We start from the raw sequence: 25,227 nt of genomic DNA on the forward strand, positions 1-25,227 counted from the left end.
CTGATGGTGATAGACACCAAGGGTATTGAACAAGCCCTCTACTTCTTGCCACTAGTTCCTGTGCTTTGGCACTCGGTCGAGACACCAAACACGGGCACCATGCCTTGGTCCACCCAGACTCATGAAGGGAAAATCTAATTTTTTGCACAATCCGTAATTTCATACACGCTCTTATGTAGGAACCATTGAACATAATGCATCTCCATACTAGCAGGACAATGGATGCCCTTGAATAAAGACGGTTACTGTTGCATATCATATTTTTGACGTATCTTCTTCCACGAGGCTCAGAATCGAGGGCTATCGTACATGTTGGAAAGATGAATAAGGAAACCACACCCTAGGAGTGAAAGCTCAAAATATGCACCAACTGAGAGTTTTGGGGGCTAAATAACAAGCCCTCTACTTCTTGCCAATGGTTCCTATGCTTTGGCAGTCGGCCCAGACACCAAACCCGGGCACCATGCCTTGGTCCACTCAGACTCATGAAAGGAAAATCTAATTTTTTGCACAATCCGTAATTTCATACATGCTCTGAAGTAGGAACCATTGAACATAATGCATCTCCATACTGGCAGGACAATGGATGGCCCTTGAATAAAGACGGTTCATGTTTTATATGATATTTTTGACGTATCTTCTTCCACGGGGCTCGGAATCGAGGGCTATCGTACCTCTTGGAAAGATGAATAAGGAAACCACACCCTAGGAATGAAAGCTCAAATATGCACCAACTGAGAGTTTTGGGGGCTAAATAACAAGCCCTCTACTTCTTGCCAATGGTTCCTATGCTTTGGCTCTCGGCCCAGACACCAAACCCGGGCACCATGCCTTGGTCCACTCAGACTCATGAAGGGAAAATCTAATTTTTTGCACAATCTGTAATTTCATACACGCTCTTAAGTAGGAACCATTGAACATAATGCATCTCCATACTGGCAGGACAATGGATGGCCCTTGAATAAAGACGGTTCCTGTTGTATATCATATTTTTGACGTATCTTCTTCCACGGGGCTCGGAATCGAGGGCTATCGTACTTGTTGGAAAGATGAATAAGGAAACCACACCCCAGGAATGAAAGCTCAAAATAGGCACCAACTGAGAGTTTTTGGGGCTAAATAACAAGCCCTCTACTTCTTGCCACTTCCCTCTACTTCTTGCCAATGGTTCCTATGCTTTGGCACTCAGCCGAGACACCAAATCCGGGCACCATGGCGTGGTCCGCCCAGACTCAAGAAGGGAAAATCTAATTTTTTGCACAATCCGTAATTTCATACATGCTCTTAAGTAGGAATCATTAAACATAATGCATCTCCATACTAGTAGGACAATGGATGGCCCTTGAATAAAGATATTTCATGTTGTGTCCCATATTTTTGACGTATCTTCTTCCACAGGGCTCGGAATCGAGGGCTGTCGGACCTGTTGGAAAGATGAATAAGGAAACCACAGCCTAGGAACGAAAGCTCAAAATATGCACCGACTGAGAGTTTTTGGGGTTAAATAACAAGCCCTCTATTTCTTCCCACTGCCCTCTACTTCTTGCCAATGGTTCCTATGCTTTGGCACTCGGTCGAGACACCAAATCCGGGCACCATGGCTTGGTCCACCCGGACTCGAGAAGGGAAAATCTAATTTTTTGCACAATCCATAATTTCATACACGCTCTTAAGTAGGAACCATTGAACCTAATGCATCTCCATACTGGCAGGACAACAGATGGCCCTTGAGTAAAGACGGTTCCTGTTGTGTCCCATATTTTTGACGTACCTTCTTCCACGGTGCTCGGAATCGAGGGCTATCTGACCTGTTGGAAAGATGAATAAGGAAACCACACCCTAGGAATGAAAGCTCAAAATATGCACAACCTGAGAGTTTTGGGGCTAAATAACAAGCCCTCTAATTCTTGCCACTAGTTCCTATGCTTTGGCACTCGGCCCAGACACCAAACCCGGGCACCATGGCTTGGTCCGCCCAGACTCAAGAAGGGAAAAACTAATTTTTTTTACAATCCGTAATTTCATACGCGCTCTTAAGTAGGAACCATTGAACATAATGCATCTCCATACTAGCAGGACAATGGATGCCCCTTGAATAAAGACGGTTCCTGTTGTGTCCCCTATTTTTGACGTATCTTCTTCCACAGGGCTCGGAATCGAGAGCTATTGGACCTGTTGGAAAGATGAATAAGGAAACAACACCCTAGGAATGAAAGCTCAAAATATGCACAACCTGAGAGTTTTGGAGCCAAATAAAAGCCCTCTAATTCTTGCCACTAGTTCCTATGCTTTGGCACTCGGCCCAGACACCAAACCCGGGCACCATGCCTTGGTCCACTCAGACTCATGAAGGGAAAATCTAATTTTTATCACAATCCGTAATATCCTACACACTTTTAAGAAGGAACCATTGAACATAATGCTTCTCCATACTAGCAGGACAATGGATGGCCCTTGAATAAAGACGGTTCCTGTTGTGTCCCGTATTTTTGACGTATCTTCTTTGACGGGGCTCGGAATCAAGGTCTATCTGACCTGTTGGAAAGATGAATAAGGAAACCATAGCCTAGGAATGAAAGCTCAAAATATGCACCAACTGAGAGTTTTTGGGGTTAAATAACAAGCCCTCTACTTCTTGAAAATGGTTCCTATGCTTTGGCACTCCACCGAGACACTAAACCCGGGCACCATGGCTTGGTCCGCCCAGACTCAAGAAGGCAAAATCTAATTTTTTTTCACAAACCGTAATATTCTACACACTTTTAAGAAGGAACCATTGAACATAATGCTTCTCCATACTAGTAGGTTCAAGGGCCATCCATTGTCCTGCCAGTATGGAGATGCATTATGTTCAATGATTCCTACTTAAGAGCGTGTATGAAATTACGGATTGTGCAAAAAATTAGATTTTCCCTTCATGAGTCTGAGTGGACCAAGCCATGGAGCCCGGGTTTGGTGTCCTGGCCGAGTGCCAAAGCATAGGAACCATTGGCAACATGTAGAGGGCAGTGGCAAGAAGTAGAGGGCTTGTTATTTAACCCGAAAAACTCTCAGTCGGTGCATATTTTGAGCTTTTGTTCCTAGGCTGTGGTTTCCTTATTCATCTTTCTAACAGGTCGGATAGCCCTCGATTCCGAGCCCCATGGAAGAAGATACGTAAAAAATACGGGACACGACAGGAACCGTCTTTATTCAAGGGCCATCCATTGTCCTACCAGTATGGAGATGCATTATGTTCAATGATTCCTACTTAAGAGCGTGTATGAACTTACGGATTGCGCAAAAAAATTAGATTTTCCCTTGTTGAGTCTTGGCGGACCAAGGCATGGTGCCCAGGTTTGGTGTCTCGGCCGAGTGCCAAAGCATAGGAACCATTGGCAAGAAGTAGAGGGCAGTGGCAAGAAGTAGAGGGCTTGTTATTTAGCCCAAAAAACTCTCAGTTGGTGCATATTTTGAACTTTCATTCCTAGGGTGTGGTTTCCTTATTCATCTTTCCAACAGGTATGATAGCCCTCGATTCCGAGCCCCGTGGAAGAAGATACGTCAAAAATACGGGACACAACAGGAACTGTCATTATTAAAGTGCTATCCATTGTCCTGCTAGTATGGAGAAGCATTATGTTCAATGGTTCCTTCTTAAAAGTGTGTAGGACATTATGGATTCTACAAAAAATTAGATTTTCCCTTCATGAGTCTGGGTGGAACAAGAGATAGTGCCCGGGTTTGGTGTCTCGGCCGAGTGCCAAAGCATAGGAACCATTGGCAAGAAGTAGAGGGCAGTGGCAAGAAGTAGAGGGCTTGTTATTTAACCCCAAAAACTCTCAGTCGGTGCACATTTTGACCTTTCGTTCCTAGGGTGTGGTTTCCTTATTCATCTTTCCAACAGGTCCGACAGCCCTCGATTCCGAGCCCCGTGGAAGAAGATACATCTAAAATACGGGACACGATAGGAACCGTCTTTATTCAAGGGCCATCCATTGTCCTGCTAGTATGGAGAAGCATTATGTTCAATGGTTCCTTCTTAAGAGTGCGTAGGATATTATGGATTGTCAAAAAAATTAGATTTTGCCTTCTTGAGTCTGGGCGGACCAAGCCATGGTGCCCGGGTTTGGTGTCTCGGCCGAGTGCCAAAGCATAAGATCCATTGGCAAGAAGTAGAGGGCTTGTTATTTAGCCCCCAAAACACTCAGTTGGTGCATATTTTGAGCTTTCGTTCCTAGGGTGTGGTTTCCTTATTCATCTTTCCAACAGGTACGATAGCCCTCGATTCCGAGCCCCGTGGAAGAAGATACGTCAAAAATACGGGACACAACAGGAACCGTCTTTATTCAAGGGCCATCCATTATCCTGCCAGTATGGAGATGCATTATGTTCAATGATTCCTACTTAAGAGCGTATATTTAATTTCAGATTGCGCAAAAAATTAGATTTTCCCTTATTGAGTTTGGGCGGACCAAGCCATGGTGCCCGTGTCTGGTGTCTCGGCCGAGTGCCAAAGCATAGGAACCACTGGCAAGAAGTAGAAGGCAGTGGCAAGAAGTAGAGGGCTTGTTATTTAACCCCAAAAACTCTCAGTTGGTGCATATTTTGAGCTTTCATTCCTAGGTTGTGGTTTCCTAATTCATCTTTCTAACAGGTCAGATAGCCCTCGATTCCGAGCCCCGTGGAAGAAGATATGTCAAAAATACGGGACACAACAAAAACCGTCTTTATTCAAGGGCCATCCATGCTCCTGCTAGTATGGAGAAGCATTATGTTCAATGGTTCCTTTCTTAAGAGTGTGTAGGATATTAAGGTTTGTCAAAAAATTAGATTTTGCCTTCTTTAGTCTGGGCGGACCAAGCCATGGTTCCCGGGTTTGGTGTCTCGGCCGAGTGCGAAAGCATAGGAACCATTGGCAAGAAGTAGAGGGCAGTGGAAAGAAGTAGAGGGCTTGTTATTTAACCCCAAAAACTCTCAGTCGGTGCATATTTTGAGCTTTCGTTCTGTAACACCCTAATTTAAATTTCAGCATTTATTAATAAATTTAATTGGCTCTATTTAATTTTCTAAGGTTTATTGTGTTTAGACTTGCATTTAATCTAATTTTGTTCTTCAAACAATTAAAATTCGTCATAGGTTTTAATTGTTGTTGTTGCATCATGCTGGAGCATTTCTTCTGTTTGTTTGAATGCTTGTGTTGGATTCAATTCTAAATTTGAATTCAACATCGTTTGAGTTAGAATTGGAAACAGGAAAGAAATAGGAGAAGCATTAGAAAGGAAAAGGAAAACACCAAAGCCAATCCAACCCAGGAAGCCCAAACCGGCCCAGAAACCCGGTCCAACCAAACCCAGAACCAGCCCAACTCTTCCTCTCAACCCTTCTCCCCGCGCGGCCCGAACTTCACCACCTCGGCCCGTTCTCACCACGCACCGGCCCGGCCTGCTCCCTCTCTCCCTTGGCCCAGCCAACCGCACTTCAGCCCGTAGGCCAACCTCCCCGTGCCCGCTCCCCCCCCCCCCCGCGCCAGCACGGCCCAAGCGCGCGGCCCACTCCTCTCCTCCGCGTGACGCGCCCCGCCGCTCGCGCGCGTCGCCCCCCTGACAGGCCGACCCCACGCGTCAGGGCCGTCCTCCTCCTCCCGCAACGCCTGCCCGCGATCCCCGGCGCGATCTCGCCGGCCTCCCATCCCGGCGCGCCCGCCTAGGTTGGCCGCCGCCCTATAAGTACAACCGCGACCCCCCCTGCGTCTCTCATCCACCAGCACCACCTCCAAAACCCTAGCCCACCGCACGTCTTGCTCCGCCGTGCCGCCACTCCTCTGCGCCGCCGTGAGCTCGCCACCCCGCTGCAGTGCAAGCTTCCCCGTGCCACACAACAGCTTCGCCATGGTCCAGTGAACCTTTCCAAGCCCTCAGCACTGAACCTGCGCCACTGCATCGCCAGAATTGGGTGCGGACCTCGCCGCGGGTGAGCTCCGCCGCCATCGCAATCCCTCGCCGCCGGCGACCCCCGTGCCTCGCTAACCCTTGGATTTGCTTCACAGGAACATCACGCGTCGATCTATGGAGTCCAGGTGCCCGGACTCCGTCTGCAACGACCCCTCCTCGAACTCTGACCCTGCGCCGCCGCTCGCCTTTGACGCCGCCGCCCCTGCACGGCCGCTCTACCCGATTTCGGGCACCGATGAGCACTTCCCGAGGCCCTGACCCTTTTACGCTAGATTTTAATCCCTGACTTGCGCCCAGGTTAGCCTCCACGCCTCACGCCGGCGAACTCCTGCCGCGCCGAGCCGTCCTTGTCGGCGAGAACCTTGCTCCCATCCCCGTACCACCTCTTTGAGTGCCCAGTGAGTTACGCATGTCGAGTGCTTCCTTTTGCACCAAACCCCAGGCCATAACACCCCCTGTAGGCGCCAGATGGATGAACTCCGGCAAGTTCCTAAGCCGCGCTGCCGCGGGGAGCTCAAGTCCGGCGATAGCGCCACCGACCCGCACTACGTTGAACTTGGGCCGTCGGATCCAAAGCCAATGCACGGGATTAGATCGCGGCCATATCTGTTCTGAGCCGCCAGATCTTGATCCAACGGATCAGATCTGAAGATACCCCTTCGCCTGGCAATCTTGTAAAAGAACCCCTGAGTTATCCTGATATCAACCCGCGGTCCTGAGCAGTGTTAAAGTATTTATAAATGAGCCCAGTTTTTAACATTTAAGCTCCTGGACTTCTACCTTTTAGAACCCGCGGTCCAGCACCTGGTCTTTTGTGTGTTAGCCCCTGAGTCTACTGGTTAATTACGTTTTAATCCTCGGTTTTGCCCAGAACCCCCCTGAAACTCCAGTTTTCTTACAAATGGGTCCCTAGAACTTGTTTTTAGCCTAGAATACGCGTTTTAGCTCCATTTTTAGCGTTCTTTATATCCACGCGATCGTTGTAACGCGTAGAATAGTTTTAGACTAGTTTAATGTGCTGTTTTTATGTATTGATGTATTGTTTCTTAGTTTTTGTTAGTGTTTGCTTGTATGCTTATTATTGTGCATTGTTTTGGCCATGTGTTCGTGAGTAGACGTTGATCCATCTGAGGAGCCCCAGTACCAGTACCAGGAGCAGCTATCTTCCAAGCACTTTGAGCAGCAGCAGGAGCAGTACGAGGAAGGCAAGTATAACATGAACAACCCATCACTTTTAAATACATTTTCATACTGCATTTAATTCTGTATGCCTATAAGGACTGTCCTAGCCACTTTATATCCTTTATATATACTTAGGTTGCATTTTGGTTAGTTGTGCTAGGTTGCTGTGCTATAACACACTCTGGTCCTTTTTAATTAATTTGACTAATGGTTTACTTGAATTTAATTCTGAGAGTGGCACTCTGTGTGGCTTGAGTGGCTCACTTCTCGTTAAAATTGGTTTGATAGAAACATGGTTTAGGGGGCTAGCACGGTGCTTACTGCCTGGTTGGCCACTCTCCATAAGGACCGGTTCATAGAGCGACAACCTGGGACAACAGCGCTACCACAAGGCTAGAATGGGATAGACTTGGCTTACTAATTAGGTCTTTTTGGTTTGGAGTAACTTACCTGCGGGGCAAGAGTAGTAAGCTTCAATGGTCCCTGCTCCTCCGGCTTGGTCTGTGCTTGGATTACGCTCCTGTGCTTGTACCCCTGGAGGTGGGCCCCATCGTCGCTGACCTATCTCTCGCGGTTACGCCTTACCAACGAGATTCTTTGTAACGGCCTCGTAGTGAGTCGCTAGTCATCTCACCTAAGGAAGTGTGATGAACCCCTGGCGTAGCTCACGACTTGTGGGTAAAGATGTGCAACCTCTGCAGAGTGTAAAACTGGTATACTAGCCGTGCTCACGGTTATGAGCGGCCCAGATCCTCCTTTTGATTAGTGGGGTTGTCTCCTTCCGACGAGGGAGGTGCCTCTCGGGGTTACCTTGGTGGCTTGGTTTTGGTTTGGTCCTCAGTAGTTTCTTAATTAATTCTGATTAAATACTATGTAACTGGGTTAATGGTAATTCATCAACTCGTAGTAAATAGCTTTAATAAAATCTTGCCAACACTAAAAGCTAATGCAGTTGAGTCAGCCAACCTTAGAGCCTCATAGTTTGTGTTATACTTGTTGAGTACAAGTTGTGTACTCACTCTTGCCTCTTCTCTACTTTTTCCTCTTGGCTACGCTACTGCTGCTCAGTTCCTGCCGACACGAGGGAGTTCGTCCAGCGCTACCAGGACTATGAGGACTTCTAGGTGTTCGTCTCCCAGTCGACGTCCCTGTGGCACCCTGCTCAGCTTCGGAGAGTTCTTTTACCGTATTTGTACTTCGCTTCCGCTATATCAGACATTTTGTCATTAATGTAATAAAATAACATTCGTATTCGCTTTATTATGACTTTTTACGTGATATGTGCTATGATATACTGTTCATTCTGTTGTATATACGTGTGACTTGATCCTGGCACGTATATGATTGCTCGGTTTATGTTCTTTTATAAACCGGGTGTTACACGTTCCTAGGCTGTGGTTTCCTTATTCATCTTTCCAACAGGCCCGACAGCCCTCGATTCCGAGCCCCGTGGAAGAGGATACGTCAAAAATATGGGACACAACATGAACCATCTTTATTCAAGGGCATCCATTGTCCTGCCAGTATGGAGATGCATTATGTTCAATGATTCCTACTTAAGAGTGTGTATGAAATTACGGATTGTGCAAAAAAATAGATTTTCCCTTCATGAGTCTGGGCGGACCAAGGCATGGTGCCCGGGTTTGGTGTCTCGGCCGAGTGCCAAAGCATAGGAACCATTGGCAAGAAGTAGAGGGCAGTGGCAAGAAGTAGACGGCTTGTTATTTAGCCCCAAAAACTCTCAGTTGGTGCATATTTTGAGCTTTCATTCCTAGGGTGTGGTTTCCTTATTCATCTTTCCAACAGGTCCGACAGCCCTCAATTCCGAGCCCCGTGGAAGAAGATACGTCAAAAATATGATATACAACAGGAGCCGTCTTTATTCAAGGGCCATCCATTGTCCTGCCAGTATGGAGAAGCATTATGTTCAATGATTCCTTCTTAAGAGTGTGTAGGATATTAAGGTTTGTGAAAAAATTAGATTTTGCCTTCTTGAGTCTGGGCGGACCAAGCCATGGTGCCCGGGTTTGGTGTCTCGGCTGAGTGCCAAAGCATAGGAACCATTGGCAAGAAGTAGAGGGCAGTGGCAAGAAGTAGAGGGCTTGTTATTTAACCCCAAAAACTCTTAGTCGGTGCATATTTTAAGCTTTCGTTCCTAGGCTGTGGTTTCCTTATTCATCTTTCCAACAGGTCCGACAGCCCTCGATTCCGAGCCCCGTGGAAGAAGATACACCAAAAATATGGGACACAACATGAACTATATTTATTCAAGGGCCATCCATTGTCCTTTTAGTATGGAGATGCATTATGTTCAATGGTTCCTACTTAAGAGTGTGTAGGATATTAAGGTTTGTGAAAAAATTAGATTTTGCCTTCTTGAGTTTGGGCGGACCAAGGCATGGTGCCCGTGTTTGGTGTCTCGGCCGAGTGCCAAAGCATAGGAACCATTGGCAAGAAGTAGAGGGCAGTGGCAAGAAGTAGAGGGCTTGTTATTTAACCCCGAAAACTCTTAGTTGGTGCATATTTTGAGCTTTCATTCCTAGGCTGTGGTTTCCTAATTCATCTTTCCAACAGGTCAGATAACCCTCGATTCCGAGCCCCGTGGAAGAAGATACGTCAAAAATACAGGACACAACAGGAATCATCTTTATTCAAGGGCCATCCATTGTCCTGCTAGTATGGAGAAGCATTATGTTAAATGATTCCTACTTAAGAGTGTGTATAAAATTACGGATTGTGCAAAAAATTAGATTTTCCCTTCATGAGTCTGGGTGGACCAAGGCATGGTGCCCGGATTTGGTTTCTGGGCCGAGTGCCAAAGCATAGGAACTAGTGGCAAGAATTAGAGGGCTTGTTATTTATTTAGCCCCCAAACCCGGGCACCATGCCTTGGACCGCACAGACTCAAGAAGGGAAACTAGTATGGAGAAGCATTATGTTCAATGGTTCCTTCTTAAGGGTGTGTAGGATATTAAGGTTTGTGAGAAAATTAGATTTTGCCTTCTTGAGTTTGGGAGGACCAAGCCATGGTGCCCGGGTTTGGTGTCTCGGCCGAGTGCCAAAGCATAGGAACCATTGGCAAGAAGTAGATGGCAGTGGCAAGAAGTAGAGGGCTTGTTATTTAACCCCAAAAACTCTCAGTCGGTGCATATTTTGAGCTTTCGTTCCTAGGCTGTGGTTTCCTTATTCATCTTTCCAACAGGTCCGACAGCCCTCGATTCCAAGCCCCGCGGAAGAAGATACGTCAAAAATATGGGACACAACATGAACCATCTTTATTCAAGGTCATCCATTGTCCTGCCAGTATGGAGATGCATTATGTTCAATGAATCCTACTTAAGAGTGTGTATGAAATTACGGATTGTGCAAAAAAAATAGATGTTCCCTTCATGAGTCTGGGTGGACCAAGGCATGGTGCCCGGGTTTGGTGTCTCGGCCGAGTGCCAAAGCATAGGAACCACTGGCAAGAAGTAGAGGGCTTGTTATTTAACCCCAAAACTCTTAGTTGGTGCATATTTTGAGCTTTCATTCCTCGGCTATGGTTTCCTAATTCATCTTTCCAACAGGTCAGATAGCCCTCGATTTCGAGCCCCATGGAAGAAGATACGTCAAAAATACGGGACACATCAGGAACCGTCTTTATTCAAGGGCCATCCATTGTCCTGCTAGTATGGAGAAGCATTATGTAAAATGATTCCTACTTAAGAGTATGTATGAAATTACGGATTGTGCAAAAAAATAGATTTTCCCTTCATGAGTCTGGGTGGACCAAGGCATGGTGCCCGGATTTGGTTTCTGGGCCGAGTGCCAAAGCATAGGAACTAGTGGCATGAATTAGAGGGATTGTAATTTAGCCCCCAAACCCGGGCACCATGCCTTGGACCGCACAGACTCAAGAAGGGAAACTAGTATGGAGAAGCATTATGTTCAATGGTTCCTTCTTAAGGGTGTGTAGGATATTAAGGTTTGTGAAAAAATTAGATTTTGCCTTCTTGAGTCTGGGCGGACCAAGCCATGGTGCCCGGGTTTGGTGTCTCGGCCGAGTGCCAAAGCATAGGAACCATTGGCAAGAAGTAGAGGGCAGTGGCAAGAAGTAGAGGGCTTGTTATTTAACCCCAAAAACTCTTAGTTGGTGCATATTTTGAGCTTTCATTCCTAGGCTGTGGTTTCCTAATTCATCTTTCCAACAGGTCAGATAACCCTCGATTCCGAGCCCCGTGGAAGAAGATACGTCAAAAATACAGGACACAACAGGAATCATCTTTATTCAAGGGCCATCCATTGTCCTGCTAGTATGGAGAAGCATTATGTTAAATGATTCCTACTTAAGAGTGTGTATGAAATTACGGATTGTGCAAAAAATTAGATTTTCCCTTCATGAGTCTGGGTGGACCAAGGCATGGTGCCCGGATTTGGTTTCTGGGCCGAGTGCCAAAGCATAGGAACTAGTGGCAAGAATTAGAGGGCTTGTTATTTATTTAGCCCCCAAACCCGGGCACCATGCCTTGGACCGCACAGACTCAAGAAGGGAAACTAGTATGGAGAAGCATTATGTTCAATGGTTCCTTCTTAAGGGTGTGTAGGATATTAAGGTTTGTGAGAAAATTAGATTTTGCCTTCTTGAGTTTGGGAGGACCAAGCCATGGTGCCCGGGTTTGGTGTCTCGGCCGAGTGCCAAAGCATAGGAACCATTGGCAAGAAGTAGATGGCAGTGGCAAGAAGTAGAGGGCTTGTTATTTAACCCCAAAAACTCTCAGTCGGTGCATATTTTGAGCTTTCGTTCCTAGGCTGTGGTTTCCTTATTCATCTTTCCAACAGGTCCGACAGCCCTCGATTCCAAGCCCCGCGGAAGAAGATATGTCAAAAATATGGGACACAACATGAACCATCTTTATTCAAGGTCATCCATTGTCCTGCCAGTATGGAGATGCATTATGTTCAATGAATCCTGCTTAAGAGTGTGTATGAAATTACGGATTGTGCAAAAAAATAGATGTTCCCTTCATGAGTCTGGGTGGACCAAGGCATGGTGCCCGGGTTTGGTGTCTCGGCCGAGTGCCAAAGCATAGGAACCACTGGCAAGAAGTAGAGGGCTTGTTATTTAACCCCAAAACTCTTAGTTGGTGCATATTTTGAGCTTTCATTCCTCGGCTATGGTTTCCTAATTCATCTTTCCAACAGGTCAGATAGCCCTCGATTTCGAGCCCCATGGAAGAAGATACGTCAAAAATACGGGACACATCAGGAACCGTCTTTATTCAAGGGCCATCCATTGTCCTGCTAGTATGGAGAAGCATTATGTAAAATGATTCCTACTTAAGAGTATGTATGAAATTACGGATTGTGCAAAAAAATAGATTTTCCCTTCATGAGTCTGGGTGGACCAAGGCATGGTGCCCGGATTTGGTTTCTGGGCCGAGTGCCAAAGCATAGGAACTAGTGGCATGAATTAGAGGGATTGTAATTTAGCCCCCAAACCCGGGCACCATGCCTTGGACCGCACAGACTCAAGAAGGGAAACTAGTATGGAGAAGCATTATGTTCAATGGTTCCTTCTTAAGGGTGTGTAGGATATTAAGGTTTGTGAAAAAATTAGATTTTGCCTTCTTGAGTCTGGGCGGACCAAGCCATGGTGCCCGGGTTTGGTGTCTCGGCCGAGTGCCAAAGCATAGGAACCATTGGCAAGAAGTAGAGGGCAGTGGCAAGAAGTAGAGGGCTTGTTATTTAACCCCAAAAACTCTTAGTTGGTGCATATTTTGAGCTTTCATTCCTAGGCTGTGGTTTCCTAATTCATCTTTCCAACAGGTCAGATAACCCTCGATTCCGAGCCCCGTGGAAGAAGATACGTCAAAAATACAGGACACAACAGGAATCATCTTTATTCAAGGGCCATCCATTGTCCTGCTAGTATGGAGAAGCATTATGTTAAATGATTCCTACTTAAGAGTGTGTATGAAATTACGGATTGTGCAAAAAATTAGATTTTCCCTTCATGAGTCTGGGTGGACCAAGGCATGGTGCCCGGATTTGGTTTCTGGGCCGAGTGCCAAAGCATAGGAACTAGTGGCAAGAATTAGAGGGCTTGTTATTTATTTAGCCCCCAAACCCGGGCACCATGCCTTGGACCGCACAGACTCAAGAAGGGAAACTAGTATGGAGAAGCATTATGTTCAATGGTTCCTTCTTAAGGGTGTGTAGGATATTAAGGTTTGTGAGAAAATTAGATTTTGCCTTCTTGAGTTTGGGAGGACCAAGCCATGGTGCCCGGGTTTGGTGTCTCGGCCGAGTGCCAAAGCATAGGAACCATTGGCAAGAAGTAGATGGCAGTGGCAAGAAGTAGAGGGCTTGTTATTTAACCCCAAAAACTCTCAGTCGGTGCATATTTTGAGCTTTCGTTCCTAGGCTGTGGTTTCCTTATTCATCTTTCCAACAGGTCCGACAGCCCTCGATTCCAAGCCCCGCGGAAGAAGATATGTCAAAAATATGGGACACAACATGAACCATCTTTATTCAAGGTCATCCATTGTCCTGCCAGTATGGAGATGCATTATGTTCAATGAATCCTGCTTAAGAGTGTGTATGAAATTACGGATTGTGCAAAAAAATAGATGTTCCCTTCATGAGTCTGGGTGGACCAAGGCATGGTGCCCGGGTTTGGTGTCTCGGCCGAGTGCCAAAGCATAGGAACCACTGGCAAGAAGTAGAGGGCTTGTTATTTAACCCCAAAACTCTTAGTTGGTGCATATTTTGAGCTTTCATTCCTCGGCTATGGTTTCCTAATTCATCTTTCCAACAGGTCAGATAGCCCTCGATTTCGAGCCCCATGGAAGAAGATACGTCAAAAATACGGGACACATCAGGAACCGTCTTTATTCAAGGGCCATCCATTGTCCTGCTAGTATGGAGAAGCATTATGTAAAATGATTCCTACTTAAGAGTATGTATGAAATTACGGATTGTGCAAAAAAATAGATTTTCCCTTCATGAGTCTGGGTGGACCAAGGCATGGTGCCCGGATTTGGTTTCTGGGCCGAGTGCCAAAGCATAGGAACTAGTGGCATGAATTAGAGGGATTGTAATTTAGCCCCCAAACCCGGGCACCATGCCTTGGACCGCACAGACTCAAGAAGGGAAACTAGTATGGAGAAGCATTATGTTCAATGGTTCCTTCTTAAGGGTGTGTAGGATATTAAGGTTTGTGAAAAAATTAGATTTTGCCTTCTTGAGTCTGGGCGGACCAAGCCATGGTGCCCGGGTTTGGTGTCTCGGCCGAGTGCCAAAGCATAGGAACCATTGGCAAGAAGTAGATGGCAGTGGCAAGAAGTAGATGGCTTGTTATTTATCCCCAAAAACTCTCAGTCGGTGCATATTTTGAGCTTTCGTTCCTAGGCTGTGGTTTCCTTATTCATCTTTCCAACAGGTCCGACAGCCCTCGATTCCGAGCCCCGTGGAAGTAGATACGTCAAAAATATGGGACACAACATGAACCATCTTTATTCAAGGGCATCCATTGTCCTGCCAGTATGGAGATGCATTATGTTCAATGATTCCTACTTAAGAGCGTGTATGAAATTACGGATTGTGCAAAAAATAGATTTTCCCTTCATGAGTCTGGGTGGACCAAGGCATGGTGCCCGGGTTTGGTGTCTCGGCCGAGTGCCAAAGCATAGGAACCACTGGCAAGAAGTAGAGGGCTTGTTATTTAGCCCCAAAAACTCTCAGTTGGTGCATATTTTGAGCTTTCATTCCAAGGCTGTGGTTTCCTAATTCATCTTTCCAACAGGTCAGATAGCCCTCAATTCCGAGCCCCGTGGAAGAAGATACGTCAAAAATACGGGACACCACAGGAACCGTCTTTATTCAAGGGCCATCCATTGTCCTGCTAGTATGGAGAAGCATTATGTTAAATGATGACTACTTAAGAGTGTGTATGAAATTACGGATTGTGCAAAAAATTAGATTTTCCCTTCATGAGTCTAGGTGGACCAAGGCATGGTTCCCGGATTTGGTGTCTGGGCCGAGTGCCAAAGCATAGGAACTAGTGGCAAGAATTAGAGGGCTTGTTATTTAGCCCCCAAACCCGGGCACCAAGCCTTGGTCCGCACAGACTCAAGAAGGGAAACTAATATGGAGAAGCATTATGTTCAATGGTTCCTTCTTAAGAGTGTGCAGGATATTAAGGTTTGTGAAAAAATTAGATTTTCCCTTCTTGAGTCTGGGCGGACCAAGCCATGGTGCCCGGGTTTGGCGTCTCGGCCGAGTGCCAAAGCATAGGAACCATTGGTAAGAAGTAGATGGCAGTGGCAAGAAGTAGAGGGCTTGTTATTTAACCCCAAAAACTCTCAGTCGGTGCATATTTTGAGCTTTCGTTCCTAGGCTGTGGTTTCCTTATTCATCTTTCCAACAGGTTCGACATCCCTCGATTCCGATCCCTGTGGAAGAAGATACGTCAAAAATATGGGACACGACATGAACCATCTTTATTCATGGGCCGTCCATTGTCCTGCCATTATGGAGATGCATTATGTTCAATGATTCCTACTTAAGAGCGTGTATGAAATTACGGATTGTGCAAAAAATTAGATTTTCCCTTCTTGAGTCTGGGCGGACCAAGCCATGGTGCCCGGGTTAGGTGTCTCGGCCGAGTGCCAAAGCATAGGAACCACTGGCAAGAAGTAGAGGGCATTGGTAAGAAGTAGAGGGCTTGTTATTTAACCCCAAAAACTCTCAGTCGGTGCATATTTTGAGCTTTCGTTCCTAGGCTGTGGTTTCCTTATTCATCTTTCCAACAGGTCCGACAGCCCTCGATTCCGAGCCCCGTGGAAGTAGATACGTCAAAAATATGGGACACAACATGAACCATCTTTATTCAAGGGCATCCATTGTCCTGCCAGTATGGAGATGCATTATGTTCAATGATTCCTACTTAAGAGCGTGTATGAAATTACGGATTGTGCAAAAAATAGATTTTCCCTTCATGAGTCTGGGTGGACCAAGGCATGGTGCCCGGGTTTGGTGTCTCGGCCGAGTGCCAAAGCATAGGAACCACTGGCAAGAAGTAGAGGGCTTGTTATTTAGCCCCAAAAACTCTCAGTTGGTGCATATTTTGAGCTTTCATTCCAAGGCTGTGGTTTCCTAATTCATCTTTCCAACAGGTCAGATAGCCCTCAATTCCGAGCCCCGTGGAAGAAGATACGTCAAAAATACGGGACACCACAGGAACCGTCTTTATTCAAGGGCCATCCATTGTCCTGCTAGTATGGAGAAGCATTATGTTAAATGATGACTACTTAAGAGTGTGTATGAAATTACGGATTGTGCAAAAAATTAGATTTTCCCTTCATGAGTCTAGGTGGACCAAGGCATGGTTCCCGGATTTGGTGTCTGGGCCGAGTGCCAAAGCATAGGAACTAGTGGCAAGAATTAGAGGGCTTGTTATTTAGCCCCCAAACCCGGGCACCAAGCCTTGGTCCGCACAGACTCAAGAAGGGAAACTAATATGGAGAAGCATTATGTTCAATGGTTCCTTCTTAAGAGTGTGCAGGATATTAAGGTTTGTGAAAAAAATTAGATTTTCCCTTCTTGAGTCTGGGCGGACCAAGCCATGGTGCCCGGGTTTGGCGTCTCGGCCGAGTGCCAAAGCATAGGAACCATTGGTAAGAAGTAGATGGCAGTGGCAAGAAGTAGAGGGCTTGTTATTTAACCCCAAAAACTCTCAGTCGGTGCATATTTTGAGCTTTCGTTCCTAGGCTGTGGTTTCCTTATTCATCTTTCCAACAGGTTCGACATCCCTCGATTCCGATCCCTGTGGAAGAAGATACGTCAAAAATATGGGACACGACATGAACCATCTTTATTCATGGGCCGTCCATTGTCCTGCCATTATGGAGATGCATTATGTTCAATGATTCCTACTTAAGAGCGTGTATGAAATTACGGATTGTGCAAAAAATTAGATTTTCCCTTCTTGAGTCTGGGCGGACCAAGCCATGGTGCCCGGGTTAGGTGTCTCGGCCGAGTGCCAAAGCATAGGAACCACTGGCAAGAAGTAGAGGGCATTGGTAAGAAGTAGAGGGCTTGTTATTTAACCCCAAAAACTCTCAGTCGGTGCATATTTTGAGCTTTCGTTCCTAGGCTGTGGTTTCCTTATTCATCTTTCCAACAGGTCCGACAGCCCTCGATTCCGAGCCCCGTGGAAGTAGATACGTCAAAAATATGGGACACAACATGAACCATCTTTATTCAAGGGCATCCATTGTCCTGCCAGTATGGAGATGCATTATGTTCAATGATTCCTACTTAAGAGCGTGTATGAAATTACGGATTGTGCAAAAAATAGATTTTCCCTTCATGAGTCTGGGTGGACCAAGGCATGGTGCCCGGGTTTGGTGTCTCGGCCGAGTGCCAAAGCATAGGAACCACTGGCAAGAAGTAGAGGGCTTGTTATTTAGCCCCAAAAACTCTCAGTTGGTGCATATTTTGAGCTTTCATTCCAAGGCTGTGGTTTCCTAATTCATCTTTCCAACAGGTCAGATAGCCCTCAATTCCGAGCCCCGTGGAAGAAGATACGTCAAAAATACGGGACACCACAGGAACCGTCTTTATTCAAGGGCCATCCATTGTCCTGCTAGTATGGAGAAGCATTATGTTAAATGATGACTACTTAAGAGTGTGTATGAAATTACAGATTGTGCAAAAAATTAGATTTTCCCTTCATGAGTCTGGGTGGACCAAGGCATGGTTCCCGGATTTGGTGTCTGGGCCGAGTGCCAAAGCATAGGAACTAGTGGCAAGAATTAGAGGGCTTGTTATTTAGCCCCCAAACCCGGGCACCAAGCCTTGGTCCGCACAGACTCAAGAAGGGAAACTAATATGGAGAAGCATTATGTTCAATGGTTCCTTCTTAAGAGTGTGCAGGATATTAAGGTTTGTGAAAAAATTAGATTTTCCCTTCTTGAGTCTGGGCGGACCAAGCCATGGTGCCCGGGTTTGGCGTCTCGGCCGAGTGCCAAAGCATAGGAACCATTGGTAAGAAGTAGATGGCAGTGGCAAGAAGTAGAGGGCTTGTTATTTAACCCCAAAAACTCTCAGTCGGTGCATATTTTGAGCTTTCGTTCCTAGGCTGTGGTTTCCTTATTCATCTTTCCAACAGGTTCGACATCCCTCGATTCCGATCCCTGTGGAAGAAGATACGTCAAAAATATGGGACACGACATGAACCATCTTTATTCATGGGCCGTCCATTGTCCTGCCATTATGGAGATGCATTATGTTCAATGATTCCTACTTAAGAGCGTGTATGAAATTACGGATTGTGCAAAAAATTAGATTTTCCCTTCTTGAGTCTGGGCGGACCAAGCCATGGTGCCCGGGTTAGGTGTCTCGGCCGAGTGCCAAAGCATAGGAACCACTGGCAAGAAGTAGAGGGCATTGGTAAGAAGTAGAGGGCTTGTTATTTAACCCCAAAAACTCTCAGTCGGTGCATATTTTGAGCTTTCGTTCCTAGGCTGTGGTTTCCTTATTCATCTTTCCAACAGGTCCGACAGCCCTCGATTCCGAGCCCCGTGGAAGTAGATACGTCAAAAATATGGGACACAACATGAACCATCTTTATTCAAGGGCATCCATTGTCCTGCCAGTATGGAGATGCATTATGTTCAATGATTCCTACTTAAGAGCGTGTATGAAATTATGGATTGTGCAAAAAATAGATTTTCCCTTCATGAGTCTGGGTGGACCAAGGCATGGTGCCCGGGTTAGGTGTCTCGGCCGAGTGCCAAAGCATAGGAACCACTGGCAAGAAGTAGAGGGCTTGTTATTTAGCCCCAAAAACTCTCAGTTGGTGCATATTTTGAGCTTTCATTCCAAGGCTGTGGTTTCCTAATTCATCTTTCCAACAGGTCAGATAGCCCTCAATTCCGAGCCCCGTGGAAGAAGATACGTCAAAAATACGGGACACCACAGGAACCGTCTTTATTCAAGGGCCATCCATTGTCCTGCTAGTATGGAGAAGCATTATGTTAAATGATGACTACTTAAGAGTGTGTATGAAATTACGGATTGTGCAAAAAATTAGATTTTCCCTTCATGAGTCTGGGTGGACCAAGGCATGGTTCCCGGATTTGGTGTCTGGGCCGAGTGCCAAAGCATAGGAACTAGTGGCAAGAATTAGAGGGCTTGTTATTTAGCCCCCAAACCCGGGCACCAAGCCTTGGTCCGCACAGACTCAAGAAGGGAAACTAATATGGAGAAGCATTATGTTCAATGGTTCCTTCTTAAGAGTGTGCAGGATATTAAGGCTTGTGAAAAAAATAGATTTTCCCTTCTTGAGTCTGGGCGGACCAAGCCATGGTGCCCGAGTTTGGCGTCTCGGCCGAGTGCCAAAGCATAGGAACCATTGGCAAGAAGTAGATGGCAGTGGCAAGAAGTAGAGGGCTTGTTATTTAACCCCAAAAACTCTCAGTCGGTGCATATTTTGAGCTTTCGTTCCTAGGCTGTGGTTTCCTTATTCATCTTTCCAACAGGTTCGACATCCCTCGATTCCGATCCCTGTGGAAGAAGATACGTCAAAAATATGGGACACGACATGAACCATCTTTATTCAAGGGCCGTCCAATGTCCTGCCATTATGGAGATGCATTATGTTCAATGATTCCTACTTAAGAGCGTGTATGAAATTACGGATTGTGCAAAAAATTAGATTTTCCCTTCTTGAGTCTGGGCGGACCAAGCCATGGTGCCCGGGTTAGGTGTCTCGGCCGAGTGCCAAAGCATAGGAACCACTGGCAAGAAGTAGAGGGCATTGGTAAGAAGTAGAGGGCTTGTTATTTAACCCCAAAAACTCTCAGTTGGTGCATATTTTGAGCTTTCATTCCTTGGGTGTGATTTCCTAATTCATCTTTCCAACAGGTACGATAGCCCTCGATTCCGAGCCCCGTGGAAGAAGATACGTCAAAAATATGATATACAACAGGAACCGTCTTTATTCAAGGGCATCCATTGTCCTGCCAGTATGGAGATGCATTATGTTCAATGCTTCCTACTTAAGAGCGTGTATGAAATTACAGATTGTGCAAAAAATTAGATTTTCCCTTCTTGAGTCTGGGCGGACGAAGCCATGGTGCCCGGGTTAGGTGTCTCGGCCGAGTGCCAAAGCATAGGAACCACTGGCAAGAAGTAGAGGGCATTGGCAAGAAGTAGAGGGCTTGTTATTTAACCCCAAAAACTCTCAGTTGGTGCATATTTTGAGCTTTCATTCCTAGGGTGTGATTTCCTTATTCATCTTTCCAACAGGTACGATAGCCCTCGATTCCGAGCCCCGTGGAAGAAGATACGTCAAAAATATCGGACACGACAGGAACCTTATTTATTCAAGGGCCATCCATTGTCCTGCCAGTATGGAGATGCATTATGTTCAATGATTCCTACTTAAGAGCGTGTATGAAATTACGGATTGTGCAAAAAATTAGATTTTCCCTTTATGAGTCTGGGTGAACCAAGGCATGGTGCCCGGGTTTGGTGTCTCGGCCGAGTGCCAGAGCATAGGAACCACTGGCAAGAAGTAGAGGGCTTGTTATTTAGCCGCCAAAACTCTCAGTTGGTGCCCCGTGGAAGAAGATACGTCAAAAATATGGGACACAACATGAACCATCTTTATTCAAGGGCATCCATTGTCCTGCCAGTATATTGATGCATTATGTTCAATGATTCCTACTTAAGAGCGTGTATGAAATTATGGATTGTGCAAAAAATTAGATTTTCCCTTCATGAGTCTGGGTGGACCAAGGCATGGTGCCCGGGTTTGGTGTCTCGGCTGAGTGCCAAAGCATAGGAACCACTGGCAAGAAGTAGAGGGCTTGTTATTTAGCCCCAAAAACTCTTAGTTAATGTATATTTTGAGCTTTCATTCCTAGGCTGTGGTTTCCTTATTCATCTTTCCAACAGGTCCGACAGCCCTCGATTCCGAGCCCCGTGGAAGAAGATACATCAAAAATATGATATACAACAGGAACCGTCTTTATTCAAGGGACATCCATTGTCTTGCCAGTATGGAGATGCATTATGTTCAATGGTTCCTACTTAAGAGCATGTATGAAATTACAGATTGTGCAAAAAATTAGATTTTCCCTTCTTGAGTCTGGGCAGACCAAGGCATGGTGCCCGGGTTTGGTGTCTCGGCCGAGTGCCAAAGCATAGGAACCACTGGCAAGAAGCAGAGGGCAGTGGCAAGAAGTAGATGGCTTGTTATTTAACCCCAAAAACTCTCAGTCAGTGCATATTTTGAGCTTTCGTTCCTAGGCTGTGGTTTCCTTATTCATCTTTCCAACAGGTCCGACAGCCCTCGATTCCGAGCCCCGTGGAAGAAGATATGTCAAAAATATGGGACACAACATGAACCATCTTTATTCAAGGGCCATCCATTGTCCTGCCATTATGGAGATGCATTATGTTCAATGATTCCTACTTAAGAGCATGTATGAAATTACAGATTGTGCAAAAAATTAGATTTTCCCTTCTTGAGTCTGGGCGGACGAAGCCATGGTGCCCGGGTTAGGTGTCTCGGCCGAGTGCCAAAGCATAGGAACCACTGGCAAGAAGTAGAGGGCATTGGCAAGAAGTAGAGGGCTTGTTATTTAACCCCAAAAACTCTCAGTTGGTGCATATTTTGAGCTTTCATTCCTAGGGTGTGATTTCCTTATTCATCTTTCCAACAGGTACGATAGCCCTCGATTCCGAGCCCCGTGGAAGAAGATACGTCAAAAATATCGGACACGACAGGAACCTTATTTATTCAAGGGCCATCCATTGTCCTGCCAGTATGGAGATGCATTATGTTCAATGATTCCTACTTAAGAGCGTGTATGAAATTACGGATTGTGCAAAAAATTAGATTTTCCCTTTATGAGTCTGGGTGAACCAAGGCATGGTGCCCGGGTTTGGTGTCTCGGCCGAGTGCCAGAGCATAGGAACCACTGGCAAGAAGTAGAGGGCTTGTTATTTAGCCGCCAAAACTCTCAGTTGGTGCCCCGTGGAAGAAGATACGTCAAAAATATGGGACACAACATGAACCATCTTTATTCAAGGGCATCCATTGTCCTGCCAGTATATTGATGCATTATGTTCAACGATTCCTACTTAAGAGCGTGTATGAAATTATGGATTGTGCAAAAAATTAGATTTTCCCTTCATGAGTCTGGGTGGACCAAGGCATGGTGCCCGGGTTTGGTGTCTCGGCTGAGTGCCAAAGCATAGGAACCACTGGCAAGAAGTAGAGGGCTTGTTATTTAGCCCCAAAAACTCTTAGTTGGTGCATATTTTGAGCTTTCCTTCCTAGGCTGTGGTTTCCTTATTCATCTTTCCAACAGGTCCAACAGCCCTCGATTCCGAACCCCATGAAAGAAGATACGTCAAAAATATGATATACAACAGGAACCGTCTTTATTCAAGGGCCATCCATTGTCCTGCCAGTATAGAGATGCATTATGTTCAATGGTTCTCACTTAAGAGCTTGTATGAAATTACGGATTGTGCAAAAAATTAGATTTTCCCTTCTTGAGTCTGGGCGGACCAAGCCATGGTGCCCGGATTTGGTGTCTCGGCCGAGTGCCAAAGCATAGGAACCGTTGGCAAGAAGTAGAGGGCAGTGGCAAGAAGTAGAGGGCTTGTTATTTAGCCCCAAAAAATCTTAGTTGGTGCATATTTTGAGCTTTCGTTCCGAGGGTGTGGTTTCCTTATTCATCTTTCCAACAGGTACGATAGCCCTCGATTCCGAGCCCCGTGGAAGAAGATACGTCAAAAATACGGGACACGACAGGAACCGTCTTTATTCAAGGGAAATCCATTGTCCTGCTAGTATGGAGAAGCATTATGTTCAATGGTTCCTTCTAAAGAGTGTGTAGGATATTACGGATTGTCAAAAAATTAGATTTTGCCTTCTTGAGTCTGGGCGGACCAAGCCATGGTGCCCGGGTTTGGTGTCTCGGCCGAGTGCCAAAGCATAGGAACCATTGGCAAGAAGTTGAGGGCTTGTTATTTAACACCAAAAACTCTCAGTTGGTGCATATTTTGAGCTTTCATTCCTAGGGTGTGGTTTCCTTATTCATCTTTCCAACCGGTCAGATAGCCCTCGATTCCGAGCCCCATGGAAGAAGATACGTCAAAAATATGGGACACAACATGAACCATCTTTATTCAAGGGCCATCCATTGTCCTGCCATTATGGAGATGCATTATGTTCAATGATTCCAACTTAAGAGCGTGTATGAAATTACGGATTGTGCAAAAAATTAGATTTTCCCTTCTTGAGTCTTGGCGGACCAAGCCATGGTGCCCGGGTTAGGTGTCTCGGCCGAGTGCCAAAGCATAGGAACCACTGGCAAGAAGTAGAGGGCATTGGCAAGAAGTAGAGGGCTTGTTATTTAACCCCAAAAACTCTCAGTTGGTGCATATTTTGAGCTTTCATTCCTAGGGTGTGATTTCTTTATTCATCTTTCCAACAGGTACGATAGCCCTCGATTACGAGCCCCGTGGAAGAAGATACGTCAAAAATACCGGACACAACAGGTACCGTCTTTATTCAAGGGCCATCCATTGTCCTGCTAGTATGGAGAAGCATTATGTTCAATGGTTCCTTCTTAAAAGTGTGTAGGATATTACGGTTTGTGAAAAAAAATTAGATTTTGCTTTCTTGAGTCTGGGCGGACCAAGCCATGGTGCCCGGGTTTGGTGTCTCGGCCGAGTACCAAAGCATAGGGACGATTGGCAAGAAGTAGCGAGCTTGTTATTTAACCCCAAAAACTATCAGTTGGTGCATATTTTGAGCTTTCATTCCTAGGGTGTGGTTTCCTTATTCATCCTTCCAACAGGTCAGATAGCCCTCGATTCCGAGCCCCGTGGAAGAAGATACGTCAAAAATATGGGACACAACAGGAACCGTCTTTATTCAAGGGCCATCCATTGTCCTGCCAGTATGGAGATGCATTATGTTCAACGGTTACAACTTAAGAGTGTGTATGGAATTACAGATTGTGCAAAAAATTAGATTTTCAATTCATGAGTCTGAGTGGACCAAGGCATGGTGCCCGGGTTTGGTGTCTGGGCCGAGTGCCAAAGCATAGGAACTAGTGGCAAGAATTAGAGGGCTTGTTATTTAGCCCCACAACTCTCAGGTTGTGCATATTTTGAGCTTTCATTCCTAGGGTGTGGTTTCCATATTAATCTTTCCAACATATATGATAGCCCTCGATTCCGAGCCCCGTATGGAGATACGTCAAAAATATGGGACACAACATGAACCATCTTTATTCAAGGCCCATCCATTTTCCTACTAGTATGGAGATGCATTATGTTCAATGGTTCCTACTTAAGAGCGTGTATGAAATTTCGGATTGTGCAATAAATTAGATTTTGCCTTCTTGAGTCTGGGCGGACCAAACCGTGGTGCCCGGATTTGGTGTCTCGGCCGATTGCCAAAGCATAGGAACCATTGGCAAGAAGTAGAGGGCAGTGTCAAGAAGTAGAGGGCTTGTTATTTTGCCCCAAAAACTCTCAGTTGGTGCATATTTTGGGCTTTCGTTCCTAGGCTGTTGTTTCCTTATTCATCTTTCCAACAGGTCCGACAGCCCTCGATTTCGAGCCCCGTGTTAGAAGATACGTCAAAAATATGGGACACAACATGAACCATCTATATTCAAGGGCCATCCGTTGTCCTGCTAGTATGGAGATGCATTATGTTCAATGGTTCCTACTTAACAGCGTATATGAAATTACGGATTGTGCAAAAAATTAGATATTCCCTTCTTGAGTCTGGGCGGACCAAGCCATGGTGCCCGGATTTGGTGTCTCGGCCGAGTGCCAAAGCATAGGAACCATTGGCAAGAAGTAGAGGGCAGTGGCAAGAAGTAGAGGGCTTGTTATACGTCAAAAATATGATATACAACAGGAACCATCTTTATTGAAGGGCCATCCATTGTCCTGCCAGTATGGAGATGCATTATGTTCAATGGTTCCTACTTAAGAGTGTGTAGGATATTACGGTTTGTGCAAAAAATTAGATTTTCCCTTCTTGAGTCTGGGCGGACAAAACCATGGTGCCCGGGTTTGGTGTCTCGGC

The sequence above is a fragment of the Panicum virgatum genome, chromosome 1K (assembly GCF_016808335.1).
Source record: "Panicum virgatum strain AP13 chromosome 1K, P.virgatum_v5, whole genome shotgun sequence".
Lineage (NCBI taxonomy): Eukaryota > Viridiplantae > Streptophyta > Magnoliopsida > Poales > Poaceae > Panicum > Panicum virgatum.